This window comes from Dipodomys ordii, unplaced genomic scaffold (assembly GCF_000151885.1).
Source record: "Dipodomys ordii isolate 6190 unplaced genomic scaffold, Dord_2.0 Scaffold30, whole genome shotgun sequence".
Taxonomy (NCBI): Eukaryota; Metazoa; Chordata; class Mammalia; order Rodentia; family Heteromyidae; genus Dipodomys; species Dipodomys ordii.
Window position 1 is genome coordinate 17921513 of NW_012267246.1, and position 15027 is coordinate 17936539.

General features: G+C 36.1%; 1 protein-coding gene across 1 annotated transcript in view; it reads left to right on the top strand.

Annotated features, from left to right (window-relative positions):
• Nucleotides 1–2121: 2121 nt before the first annotated feature.
• The window catches only part of Kcnmb2 (potassium channel subfamily M regulatory beta subunit 2), a 296165-nt gene continuing 283259 nt past the window's right edge, over nt 2122–15027 (top strand). The window contains exon 1 of the mRNA XM_013016200.1: nt 2122–2399. The gene's annotated coding sequence lies outside the window, so the exon portion shown is untranslated. The remainder of the gene's footprint in view (nt 2400–15027) is intronic.

A 15027-nucleotide genomic window follows, 5' to 3' on the forward strand; every position in this document is an offset into this window, starting at 1 on the left:
TAATGGGACTTGAAATCAAGGCCTCATGCTCTCAGTTGGCATTTTACGCAAGGCTAGATCTCTACTATTTAAGCCATATCATTATACATTTGGATTAGTCAGGTTAATTGGAGTAAGAGTTTCTTGGATTGGTCTGTCTAGGCTGGCTTGGAATCACGATCCTCAGATCACAATTGAGTAGCTAGGGTTATAGGTATGCCACCTTCCCTAGGGCCAAAACCCTCTTGAAAGTGCTGTCCTTTGTAAACTGAAATGACTGTATGTTTGTCAGAGTTTAATTGTCTATGTATACTTGATTTTATTTCTAGACATCAGTATACAACATTAATGTATTAATCTATATGGAGTTCCACATTAGACTGTTTTACCTCTCTGGATTTAATAGAAGCAGAATTTCAACAATATCCTGAAGAATTACCACTCAATTTCATTTTACAATTTTTGTGTTTTCAGTTTGTTAGTATGAATTACTCTAATTATAAACAGTGAAACTGAGATAATAGAGACAATAAATTTTTATTCCCCAAGCTCCTTACAGCTGTGAAATTTTAATTACTCTGATAAATAGTTTCTCTTCAGTGATCAGGATTCTAGTGAAAGATTTCAACAAACTTTTTTCTATTTGATGAATAGAAAATATAAAAAAAGACTTTTGTCTGCCCTAGCAACTTAATGGGCACAGAATTAATTTTTGAAATTCAAATTGCAGTGTGTATTTTCTGACTTTGGTTTTGCTCCAAGAAAATCACTGTAAGGATACTCAATTAGAATGAAATATGATTATGGTCTGCGATACAAGGCGATTATTTTTCTACTGAATCACATTTTATTCATGAGAAGAATTGTGACCAGTCAAGTAACAACTAAAATTCATGTACAATCAGGCCATATTCAAACTGAGAAGCAAGAGTTTCGAAAGAAAGAGGAGGGAAAATAGCATCTTTTATCAGACACCTGAGCAATTCAGATATGCAGTTCTTGCATATAATAAAACATTAGATATTATGATGTGATCATTATAACATTTTGAGATAACACAACTAGAATGTTTAAGTAGTGGTAATTTAAATTCTTTCATTTGAGATCTTTTTTCTAGTAGTGAATGTGTAGCAGTTTTTGCTCATTGCTGTTCTATTTCTTTTCAATGTAGTATATTTTCAATATACTATATTTCCATTAATGGTACATTTGTTGCTCTCTCTAAGCCCCTCCCTTGGAGCAGGTACTCAGTTTCCATAGTAACTACTATAAAACTATTGCTCCTGGGATCACAAAATGGGAGAAAGAAAAGCAGAAAGAGAGTATAGATCTACATAGTTGGAGCTATCAAGAATTTTTTATATTTCCCCATTTTTGAAAGGTACCTATAACTTTTTAGAGTAGTATTTCCAGACACAAAATATGCTTCTCCTTAGCCAATAGTATCTTCCACAATCAAAACTGTCAAAAATAGATCAAAGTCGTGCACACACATCCCTTTTGCCTGCACCCCTCATTCATTCTTTCCATTCGAACAGTCGTGCCTGGCATGTGGTTGCTTCACACTGCAACAGAAAGCTTTGTATCTCACCACATAATAATTACTTAATGCTTTGATCCATTCTATCCACTTTGTATATAATTTGAAATTCGTGTAAATGTATAGCACAAGTCATACATCAGTAATTGAGGAGAACTTTTCCAATTGGATTGATTCTTCTACCTAATTCCAGAGCTTGTTTTTTCTTTTCTTTTCTTTTTTGTATAACTGGGAAAACTGCAAGTCCCTTGTTGAGATTAAGAGGATCATTTCGGATATCTGAAAGTATTTATTCCCAACTTCACTTTCCATGTAGAAAAATCTAGGGACTTTTAAAAAGAGTTTCTTGTTTTGTTTTGTTTTTTTTTCTCCTGTAGTTAAGAGAGGATTTGGAAATTTGATCCAGTAGGCAGGATAGGGTGCTTCAGAAGGAAGTCTGAGCTTTCTCTCCCTTTTTAATATGAGAATTCGAAAGCAGTGGGAAGTGATGCTCCGCCTATCACGGCATTGCTAACAGACAGCCTATTACAGTATTTAATAAAAACAGAAACAGCATGCCTGTCATAGGCTAATAAATCCTACCTCCTGCACGTTTTCAAAACAGTATGAAGCAGCTTCAACCGAGCTTCTGATAACTAATTTTAAGCATGGCTGTCTAGCGTGCCTGTCACTCCTATTGTCCTTCCAAACTCTTTCAGACATTTTGAGCAAGGAGTATTAAAGCCATGAGTTAGCTGGGGTTGTGACATGAATGGTCCACGAAGGCTTTAGGCAGAAGAGGTAATGATGATTGCCCGTGGCTATTCGGAGGACTGCACTGGATCTCTGTCATTAAAAATTAAGTGTGGCTTTTGAGGAAGATGTGACAACTACACCGGAGGTAGGATTTGCATGTAAAACAAAGGAATCTGTTGCTGTTTGGGTTTTTTGTTTGCTCTAAGCTGTGGATGGGGAGAATTGCAGCCAGGTGCGAGTGAGGAGCAGCAAGGGGAGTGGGATTCCTTCTGCTTAGAGGAAAACGCCGTGGATAGTATTATGTTTTATGGCAGAAATGCCTCGAGGACAAACTGGCTCCAGGCTGGCTCGCAGCCTGCTGAGTATGCATTCCACGCTGCTTTCTCTCGTGGAGTAGAATGCTTAGAGGTCACGGAGAAAACAGTTTGCTTCTTATCAATGGTGCCAGCTGGGCTATTGAGAGGGTGGAGTGAAGACTTTGGTGGGTGGGAGGCATAAAGGTCCAAGGAAAATAGGAGCAAGCTATCCTTAACACTTGAAACCTGTTAGGTAAATATTTTATTGCCATGGCAAATGCGATTTGGTGGTCAGAGTATAATTTTTTAAAGGTGAAATTGGAAGAGAATGGTGGATTTTCCTGATTAAAAAAACTATTTCAGGTTAAATTTACTATTTAAAAAAACAGCGATCTTTGTGTCCATCTTGTGTGTTGAAAGCTGATCTGTTTGTATGGTTTGCTACAGCAAATCAAGAGTTTTAGATCAAAGAAGGGGCTTTCCCTCTGTCGCTACTCTGGTGTTTCAACAACTGCCGGGCTGCAGAAGGAAATGGTGATTTGCTAGAGGTTATAGAGTTGTTGTTTTACCTTGATTGTTTTAATGACAGAAACACGAAATTCCCCTTGAATGAAGGTAGTTGGGTTCCAAAGTCCAGTGGAAAATGAGTAGATTTGCTGGGGAAAGAAACTCACCTTGCTTTGTACTTTATATGGGATTGGTTAAGCACTATCCAAAAGGAAATGTCAGGAAACACGGACAGAGATTTTGTTGAATCAAAAGTACAAGAATCAGAAACCAATGTATCCCCAACTCCATCTGTGGAGCAAGTTTCAATCTTTGTCATTGTATGTGACCCTCGGTGAGAAGTGTTAGAAAGCCTATGAGTGATTTTCTAAGTGCCACTGATTATTTCCCTGGTAGACCTCACAAACTCCAAGGTGTAAAGATACTGCTATCTGAAAAACTCTCTAATCGGAAGCAATGATTTGGCTATAATGAATGGCAAAGGTATCTGAAATAATAATATATTTATGATTTACGAATGTAATATTCTTCACATGCTTCTATAACTTCTCTATTAAGGCAATGTTAGTGCAAAATCATTACACTGTGTTTTTCTACTGCTAAATACTGGAATTTTAAAGCTAACTGGGACTTTACTCTTGTCTGATGCAGTTGAGTTTATGTATTTGTGAGAAGCTGTCATTCACATGCAGTTGAAATCATTGCTTTGTAATAGTAGCATCTGTGCTTGAAAGTTTGGTTTCTGCTTTTTCTAAGTGTGACGGATATTACTGAAACCAGTCAAATTATCTTAGTTGCTGTTTATGTGAGCAAAAACACATGATCATGATAGGACTGTATAGAATTCCTGGTTCAACTATGACATAATTTTTTTGCTTTTGTGTGGACAGTAGAATGTGTGACCTTGACCATGTAAAGTCCCATTCTCCATCCAATTGAGCTAACCAGCCAAGAACCCATCTATAGTAAGAGCTTGAACTACACAGAGATATACATGTACCTTTAACTGTTATTAGAAGTTTATAGGTAGATAATATTTTAATTGTCTTTATTAATTTCATTAATTTTAGAAGGAATTTCGTTGGCTGTGACCTTACCAATATGTCTTATAATATCAAGTATTTACATTGGAGGTAATGTGTGCTGTGATAATGATTAATAAAAGAAATTATCTGGCTAAGGTTAAATTTATAACACTTCACTGATAAAATGACTTTTCATAATTTTCACAAATTTATTAGGAAAAATTCCTATATTAAATCTTGCTGCTTTTTGTGTCTTGACAGCAAACCCACACAATGAAAAATAGAGAGGAAATATAACAAATTACTTGTCAGCTGTGAGGAAAGTTAATCTGAGCAATGTAGACAAATAATCTATTTTATGACACTAATTAATTTCATTGACCATTTACATTTAAATATCAGACACAAAATATTCTTCCTTTTCAGTTTCTGGTATTCAGTTTCTGCTATGTAACAATGACAATAACAAAAAATAGTCCTACAGAAAATGAGGCTGGATTCCACATAGAAGAATACAGCTTTAGTCAACCTTAATATCTCTGTTCTTTAGTAACATAGCCACTGTTGTGAGCCACTAAGACACTTGGTACCCAGAGTTCCTCTTATTTTTCTGCCTCCTATTCACATGCAGTTATCATCCTACTGTATTGGAAGATATTGGAGCTGGCATTTCTTACACTAACACTTCTTTAATCATTTCCCTCCTCTAGTGGGAAATATGATGAAAAGTGAATCTTCAAAAGTATTCTAGGTATTAAATCATATAGAAAAATGGACTGTAATAAGATTTATAATATAATGTTAATTTGGTTTATTATATACATATGTGTGAAGGGAAAAACTTTTAAAAGTACACCAAAATACCAGCAGCAATTGTTTCAGTATGGTGCATTTTATTCTCTTTATTTGGATAGTTGCTAATTTTATATAGTTGTCACAAGAAAACATAGCACAAAAGTTTATCTCTGCCTTTTTTTCCAATCATGTTATCTTTTTCTCTTACTTATCACACACTGTGTCTTCACCCCAAATTCTGAAGTTATTTGTCTAAACAGGACTGTGCAGGAAAGGCATTTGTCTGCCAGGACTTCCTTGGGTTTCTTGACATATCATGAGAAATTCAGCAGAGTCAGACTCCCAATTCTTTACTTGGATTTTATAGAAAAGGTGTGTGTGTATGTGTATGTGTGTGTATGTGTGTGTGTGTGTGTGTGTGTGTAAAATTTCTACTTTTTCATAAACAAAAAAATGTTCTAACTTCTTTTCAGGTTCCTCATTGTGCCCTTGATCTTAAAATGTTACAGTATAAATGTATTCCTTTTCTATATTTATGTGCTTAGTGAGTAAAACCTAGTCTCAAGATCCATACACAGAAATCTCACAAATTTCATTAACCTGGATGCTTCCTCTAGCCTCTGCACTTACGCATCTAACTGTATACATCCCATTGCCTTCCAAAGGTCTCACACTTCCCACGTTCAAATCAGATTTCTGATTTCCACATAGAAGTCTTCCCATAGTTTCCTCTCACGTTCATAAATAGAAACATGAGTCCTCCTTGTTCAGAAAAGATAATAATCTGATAACCTTCTTTGAATCCTTTCTTTCATATATCATAGAAAAATCTCTGCCTTCAAACTGTACCCAGAATTTAAGTACTTACAATTTCCAGTTTATTGACAACAGATTAGTATACTTTTTCAGTAGTTGATTTGTTCCTTCTGCCTCCTTCTGCACCCCATCATACATTCAATTCTGTTTCCAAAACCATTGCTCATCCAAAATTAAAATTAAATTATATCTTCTGCTCAAAAGCATGTATTCTTATCTGAATGCAGATTAAGGCCAAATCTTTGAGGGGCCCACAGGACCAGCTTCTCCCACTTAAGTCACCCAGGCCTTCCATGCTCATCTTCACACTTAAACCTCAGGACCTTTGATTTTGCTGTAATGACTGCCTAGAAATTCTTCTACATAGCCACTTGACTCTGTCCTTCACTTTTCTCAGGTCATTGCTATTAGGCTTCCTGTTTAGCAGGCACTCAGTAAGTAAGTGTCAAATAATTGAGCAAGTTGTTCCATATAGAAAGTAAATGTTTTCCTCATAAAAACTCACAAACAGCAATAGATTACAGGCATCAGGTTTTTAATATAATGTTAATATAACATTCTATTGCTTTTTTCAAAGAAAAAGATATTGAGTATCTTCAGGACAGTCAAGTGGGTTTATCAAAGAAATTTTCTTCTTCCTTTCTTCATAGAGGGGGAAAACTATATCATTAATTTCAATCTGTGTGAAAGTAAATACAAATTCAATTTGTCTGAATTTCATCTAACCCAAATGATGACTTAAAGTTCAAAAAGGACATCTTTGTAGATCTCCTATACACATGAGTATGGATACATCCCTATGCTTTCTCTGTTTCTCTTTATTGATCAGGGAAGAGGAAGAGGGAAAAATTTAAAAACCCTGGGCTGGCATGTACCTTGGTGGCAAAGTGCTTGCTTAGGAAGTACAATGTCCTGGGTTTGATCCCAGAACCAAAAAAAGAAAAGACAGAAAAAAATTGAATACCTGTTGGAAGGTTGAGTTGAAATCAGTCTTCTTTTTTGAAGAAAAGAGTTCCAGTAGCCTCATAGCAATAGGAATCAGCCAGTGGTAATCAATAATGTCATTTGCATTCTCCCCAAATAGCATAAATCATGTAACCATCATACTCTATCATTGACAAGGTATATACTTTTAAATAATTAATGTATAGTTAGGGCAGTTGATTGTCCAAATCAGGTCTAAACAATAACCCCTCACTATTTCTAGAACAGTTTACAGAGATAGTGTACAGAGGACACAGCATCTGAGATAAACACCAAGCTGGATCTCACCTGTATTTCATAGGTACATAACTTTGGGTGAGTTTTAAAAATCATTCTGAGCCTCTATTTTCTCCTTGGCACATGATGATAATAATACTTCTTTGGGTTGAAGATTAAATTTAATAATGTATGCCACTTCCCCACTAAAGTACCTGGTAGAAAGAAGCTTGAGAAATAAAAGGTATCTTGTTGCTATTGTCACTTAATCCTCACAGCATTTCTCAGCAGTGATATCATACTTTTCCATTGAGCAGATAAGAAAACTAAGGTGTTGAGAAGTTAATCAAACTGCTCAAGGTCAGAGAGCTAGCAAGCTATTAAAATATACTTTCCTTTCCATAGACACTCATGATACAAAGAATGTCAGATTAACCATCAGTAATGTATTTAGTGGCTGAAAGCTGCAGTGATTATAGGAAATTTGATTTAAGGGAGAACCTAAAGACAAAGTTTTTCTTTCCCCTCTGAAAAATACTTCCCTAAACGTAAGAATGGAGTCAAACATTCCTGGAACAATTTAAATGATTCAAATTTGCAAATAGAGAAAACTCTTTTTCTAGACATGCAGTGACATGAAGTATTAGAAAACAGTTTTGTGGCTATGATAATCCCAGTTCTGCTGTTAATTGTTGCTCAATTTGTTGAGCCTCCTTCTCTTCAGCAGAACTATACCTGTGGTAATAAATAGTATATATAATAGTAATTATAAATAAATCATAAGGTATGAGATTAAAAAAAATCTATGCCTAGCTATTAATACCATGCCTGGCACAAATTAAATATACAATACATATTTCCTATTTTTACTGAACTATCATTTGAGGTGAAATTATGAATATTTATTGTATATATTATGCCCTTAGAGATTTTACTTTAAAATATTCTATTGTTTTTGGTTTTTGGTACAGCAATATCTTCAAATTTATTTTTAAATTTTTTTAAAGATTTTTTATTGTGAAAATACTGTACAGAGGGGTTACAATTACATGGGCAAGATAATGAGTACATTTCTTATCAAGCATTGTAGCCTCCTCCTTTGTCAAATTTATTTTTTTTATCAAAATAATAGATGTTAGCATCAATGTATTATTCAGGAGTTCAAGGCTTTGGAGCATTTGACCAAAACCAGAGACAGATTTTCCTGAGATGAGTGACATTTGCTCATTTCTCATTAGGCCCAAAAGGATAGAAGCAACTCTGGGAAAATATCTGCTTCTCTGAGATATCAAAGCTAATTTGTAGATTCAAATTCCTGAGACAAAACTTCAACTAAGCGCCTTTCCTCAGCCTTGTCAGGGTCCATCTTCTATGTTTCCAATATCTTTCCTCTCTGGAGCCCCACTGGCTGAATCTCTGAGAAACTGAACATAGAATGTGACTGCTGTGCATAATGTGCAGGAAATTGGCAGTATTATTAATTATTCCATATATAAAGTGACTATTTTTATTTTTTTGTGGTTGTGGGGCTTGAACTCTGGGCCTGGGTGCTGTCCCTCAGCTCTTCAGCTCAAGGCTAGTGCTCTACCACGTGAGCTACAGTGACACTTCCAGTTTTCTGAGTGGTTTATTGGAGATAAGAGTCTCATGGAGTTTTCTGCCTGGGCTAGCTTTGAACCATAATTCTCAGATCTCAACCTCCTGAGTAGCTAGGATTATAGGTGTGAGGCACCAACATCCAGCTTGTTTTTTGTTTTGTCAGTCATGGGGCTTGAACTCAGGGCCTGGTCACTATCCGTAAGCTCTTTTGCTCAAGGTGGTACTCTACCACTTTGAGCCACAGCTCACTTCCAGTTTTCTGGTGGTTAATTGGAGATAAGAGTCTCACAGGTTTTCCTGCCCCAGCTGGCTTTCATCCTTGTTCTAAAGACCTCAGCCTCCTGAGTAGCTAGGATTAAAGGGGTAAGCCACCAACACCCAGCATGACTGCTTTTTTATGCAAGTGTTTCATTAAATTGTTCAATAAAAAATTCTCCAATCACCTCTGTGCCAACTAACTTCTCAAATTTGAGGTCTCTGAAAGTTGGTCTGTGTAGTTTATGATTGCATTTTTATAGATGTTTTCTTTATTTTTTTCCTCTTTTTTCTGGCTATAATAGTACATAGTACTCTCTCTTAAAATGTAGATATGTCATTGTCAAAAATGCCACAGATTTTTATTTTTTTATTTTTATTTTAATTTTATTTTTGTCTGTCATAGGGCTTGAACTCTGGGCTTAGGTGCTGTCCCTGCACATTTCAGCTCAAAACAAGCACTCTACCACTTGAGCCACAGTGCCACTTCTAGTTTTCTGGTGGTTAATTGGTGATAAGAGTCTCACGGACTTCCCTGCCCAGGGTTAATTTGAACCACAATCCTCAGATCTCAGCCTCCTGAGTAGGTAGGATTATAGGTGTGAGTCATCAGTCATTATAAGGCACTTTTTCATTTCAAGATTACCTGTACACTGTTCCACACATTCCTTATGTTCCTTATCACTTTCTTCTTTAGTGTTCAGTTCACTATGTGTCCTCCATCCACCTTCATTAAATTGACAGCAGCAGTGAATGCTTAAGAACTGTTTGTTGAATGCATCGATGACATATGTATACTAGGTTTGTCAGGGTCTAGTTGGATCTAAGAAAGAAAAATGATCACACACTTCAGAAACATGGGACTGAGTGCAACTCATTGATACAAGCAACCTTGGATCTGCTATGTGCTTACTAACCTCTCATTCACCTGTCCTATTACATCTTTTGATAGTCTCAGACTACATCTGACACTCTTTTTGACTACCTCAATTTCCTCCTTTCTCTATAACTTTGGCCTGTAGCTACAACCCTATCTTTCTAATGCACACGGTGAGAATTTTCCTTCAAAGCTGACTTTGAGTCAGAAAACTCAGACAGCAGATGTATAAGCCCCTTTCTTGTCAAAGCCCCAGTGACAGATGAGCAGACATGAAAATTTCCGCACAGGGGGAGGGGAGGGAAAAATCAGCTGTCAAGATGTCAAGATGATTGATTCCTTAGGAAAAAAAGACAAGATGGTTATAGTGTTGAATAAGAGACCTTTGGTTTACATTGCCAGCATTTGTACTAATCAGGGAAAATGTCAGATAAGTCCCACATGCAGATTTCTTGTCACCTTTGTGTTTTCCTTGAGGGTCAAACTAAAATTCTGAATGAGTCAGGTTGTGGGAACTCATTTTCTGTTATTAACAAAAACTATTCATTGAGTTTAAAAGAATACTTGGGTGCCAGTGGCTGATCCATGTAATCTTAGCTACTCAGGAGGTTGAGGTCTAAGGATCAAAGTTTGAAGCCAGCCCAAGCAAGAAACGTCAGTGAGACTCTTGATCTCCAATTACCATTAAAAATGTGTGAAGTAGAGCTGTGGCTTAAGTGGTAGAGCTTTGAGTAAAAAAGCTCAGGGCTAGCATCCAGTCTCTGAGTTCAAGCCCAAGAAAGAGAGAGAGAAAGGAAGAAAGGAAGAAAGAAAGAAAGAAAGAAAGAAAGAAAGAAAGAAAGAAAGAGAGAGAGAGAAAGAGAAAGAGAAAAAGAGAAAGAGAGAGAAAAAGAAAGAAAGAAAGAAAGAAAGAAAGAAAGAGAGAGAAAGAGAAAGAGAAAAAGAGAAAGAGAGAGAAAAAGAAAGAAAGAAACAAAGAAAAAGAGTGGGGTGGGAGGAAGGAAAGAAGGAGGGAAGGAAGGATGGAAAAAAGAAAGAAAGGTAGTAAAATACATAACACTTTAAACACTAATTTTTAGTCCAAGTATTTAGGTTGCAAATTTATTGCGAGTTGATACTGTGATTTCATAACTCTGAGGTAAATAGAACTAAGTAAAATATAGTATTTTGTTACATTTTATTTTGTGCCAGTCCTGTGGTTTGAACTCAGGGCCTGGGATCTCTTAGATTTTTTGTTTAAACCTGGTGTTCTACTACAGCTCCACTTCTGGGATTTTAGTGGTTAATGGAAATAAGAGTGTCACAGACTTTCCTGCCCCCATGTAGCTAGTATTACAGGTGTTAGCCACCAGCACCAGCATGAAGTATATATAATTTTTAAAAATTACTTTTTGACTCTCAATACCTTTTCTCTCTCATTCTACCCTGTGGTAAAGCCAAAAGAAATTGGGTAATTTTTTTTATACTGCTTACTAGGATGTTCAACTTGGTATTTAAGATTCTACAAACTGCATATATCTCCTTTCCACACTGTGGTGTATATAGAGGTCTTAAGGAAGGAGAAGGCAAGAAAAACTATGAGTCTTTTCATTACTATTCCTAAGTCATATTATTCATGGGCTCTTCTGTGATTGGAAATAATTTTTAAGTCAGCAAAAATTTCTGTGTGAGATTTAATTTAGATTTTTTTCCATATAAATCCATTATTATATACTACATATACTTGGAAATTTCCCTGAGATTTATAGATAAACAAATAATTTGATATCCTATAAATAATGTTTGATTGCAGGAAAGCTAGAATAGAATTGAATCTAGAGCCTTGTGCTTGCTAAGTAAGGGCTCTACTACTACTTGAGCCATGTCCCTATCTCTTTTTGTTCTGTTATTTTTTCAGATAGGATCTCTTGTTTCCTCCCAGACCTGCTTCAGACCACAATACTCTTGTTTCGGCTTCCTGAATTGTTGGGACAACAGACAAATACATTCAGCTTATTAGTTGAGATACAGTCTTGAAGCCTTTTTGTTTGATCTAAGCTCAAGCCACCATCCTCCTGAACACCACCACTTTAAATTCATGAAATTAAGACAACAGCAACTGAGTCAGCCTATTTCTATCAGACATTTTTATTTGTGTGTGTGTGAGTGTGTATGTGTGTGTGTATGTGTGTGTGTGTGAGAGAGAGAGAGAGAGAGAAAGAGAGAAACTGAGGTCATGTACTCAACTTTCTTGATCATAACTGGCTCTCTACCACAAGCTAAGTCTCTGGCCCAGCATTTTTCTTTTGATTAATTAGGAGTAAAAGTCATTTAGACTTTTTTGCCAAGGTTGGATTTGAATTTGATCCTCCAGGTTCAGCCACTGAGTACTAGGATTATGAGAATGAGCCACAAGCAACTGGCTTATCAGACATTTTAAGACTTTTTTTCCCACTCAATTTTCACTAGAAACACAGTAAAGGTCAAGTACCTGACTCCATAACTCTATCCACAGAGGTAGCATATCTTTCATAGTGAAATTCTTAGAAAGTTAAAAATAGCCAGCAATTCAAATGCAAATCTAGAATCTTTTCTTGCTTTGCATCCAATCAGAAAATTATTCTGGACATTCTGCATGTGATAGTTGATGAGAAGGAGTGCATTTGGTAAATGTTGCTCATGAGCTAATTCTTGAATCTAAGCTTGATTTCTCACAAGCATCTGAAAATTTCAGACCTCAAAATAATTGTGTAGTTCCACCAAACTAAGCTAAAATTTCCTTAGAGTGATTGTATGTCTATAGTTATTGTGAAAACATTGGTTGCATTGGACTTTTATTTTATCTTTTAGTGTATCCCAAATGAAATTAAAAGGAAAATGAGTGTTTGATTTTGAGAAGAATTTTTTTGCCTAATTTTAGCAGCAAAATTAAGACAGGAGAAATTATAACATTCTATCTGTAAGAATGACCAACAATTGGTGGAACTGTGCTTCCTAGTGGTTTTATTTGATTCTATGTGGTACTTGGCAAGAGCTTTGTGAGGCTATTTAGATAATTCAAGGTAACTATTTGCTTTTAAAATGTAAAAATAGAACAGCACAAGGGCTACTTCTCTGCAAGAATAAATCAAAAGAACCGTTGACAGGGAGGGTGCATATAAAGGAGAAAGAAGGTTTAGATAACATTTTGCTAAATTTGAGAAAATATTTTTGAGTGTAGAAAAATAACAATAGCTCTGCTACAAAGGAAACTGGCTAAGAAATGAATATTATAACCTACTTCTCAGTATTCTAAGTCTATTTCCCCATTGGCAAGTGGATTTAGTGTCTGCTGAAGCTAATCTGAAAAAAAATCATATAAAGAAAGTAGATGAGCTTTGATTTATATGCTTCTGTGAAAAGTTGTCTGTGTGTAATTTTGATTTCAAACACATGTTTAGTGCTCACTCAAAGAAAATTCTTTCCCACAGACTCTGAATGTGCTCAGGTGTCCACATTCTTTTCTTATTCATTCTCTATCGTGTTAAGCTTTAATTTAGAGTGCTCATTTTATAATTGCATTCACCCACTCATTCACTCAATAAATATTTATTGAACTTCCACTGTGGATTAGAAACTCTGATGATCAATGTGGTTACAAAATTGAGCTAAACCAGAAATAATCTCCTTCTCCCGTCACGCAGTTTAAATGCCTAGAGAAAAAAATACATTATTTGAATACTCTCACAAATAATTCATGATAATAAATGTAATCGTGTTAAAAGGTTTTGACTTTGGAGACAATGATGTAGTCAAGAATGATAGGGAAAGTTTTTCCCAGGGATTGATTGACATACAAAAAGAAAAATGAAGTGAGAAAGTAACAATGGTTGAAGAGAAGCTTTATGCAACACTTACTAGGTACTATGTATGTTTGTAGATGTTTGTGTATGTGTGTGTGTGTGTGAGAGAGAGAGAGAGAGAGAAAGAGAGAGAGACAGAGACAGAGAGAAAGAGAGAGAGAGGTAGAGACTCAAAAGAGAGGATAGAAGAGATTTAACACAGAGACAATTACAAAGAAAGTTTTACGCTCTGTAAAATGACAGGATGGTGGGTAGGAGGAGAATGATTAGGAATTACCTAGAGTTGGTGATGAAGTAAATTTTTATGTTTTCTATTGTAAAAATACTGTACAGAGGGATTACAGTTACACGAGCAAGCATTGTTGCCTCCTCCTTCTTTTTCCCCTACCATCCCTTTCCTCTCACCTTTGTAACTACACTACCCCTCTCCCCACCACCTACATTGTAAAGTTCATCTTTCAACAGTGTCTTGTACATCTCATTGTTACAGTGGATCAACCTGTATCCCTATTTAAGCATTTGGTTTTCTCCTTTCCCCTCCCCAAATTAGAGAAGTATATATACAAGATGCAGGGCACCAACATCAAATACAGTGAAAACAGGGGTTATACCATAGGGGAGGAACATACAAAGAAACAAAAAAATCACCTGGTAATTATAAACACGTTAGAAACAATAGCAAGAAAGAAAAAAACCACTTGTGTCTCTATTTTGGGGTTCATTTCAATTAACATCATCTTATATGGTCATATGAACATAGAATTTGAGCTTTTCTGCTTGTCCCAGACATATACTAGTTATTTTTTTTGTGGCAGGGTCATGTTGTGGGCCCTGAACTCTGGGCCTGGGCACTGTCCCTCAGCTCTTCAGCTCAAGGCTAGCATTCTACCACTTGAGCCACTGCGCTGCTTCAGACTTTTTTTTTCTGCTTATGTGGGGCTGAGGAATCGAACCCAGGGCCTCGAGCATGCAAGGCAAGCGCTCTACCACTGAGCCACCTTCCCAGCTTCATATACTAGTTATTGCACATAAGGGAAACCATGGGACCTATGTTTCTTTGGGTCTGGCTTACTTCACTTAATATAAGTTTTTCCAAGTCTTTCCATTTCCTAACAAATGGGGTCATTCTTTCTGATGGAGGCATAGAATTCCATTGTATGTGCATATATACATGTATATATATATATATGTATACATATATACATATACATATATGTATATACATATATATACATATATATATATATATATATCTCACATTTTCTTGATCCATTCATCTACTGATTCATCTGTGTTGGTTCCATATCTTAGCTATGGTAAATAAGGCTGCAATAAACATAGTTGTGCTGGTAGCTTTAGTATGGTCTTGTTTGTGATCATTTGAGTAAATGCCCAAAAGTGGAATTGCTGGGTCATAGGGGAGCTCTATGTGGAGTCTTTTGAGGAACTTCCATACTACTTTCCAAAGTGGTTGAACAAGTTTACACTTCCACCAGCAATGCAGTAGGGTTCCCTTTTGGCCATCCCCTCCAGCATCTGTTGTTATTACAGTTCTTGATTATAGCCATTCTAACTGGGGTGA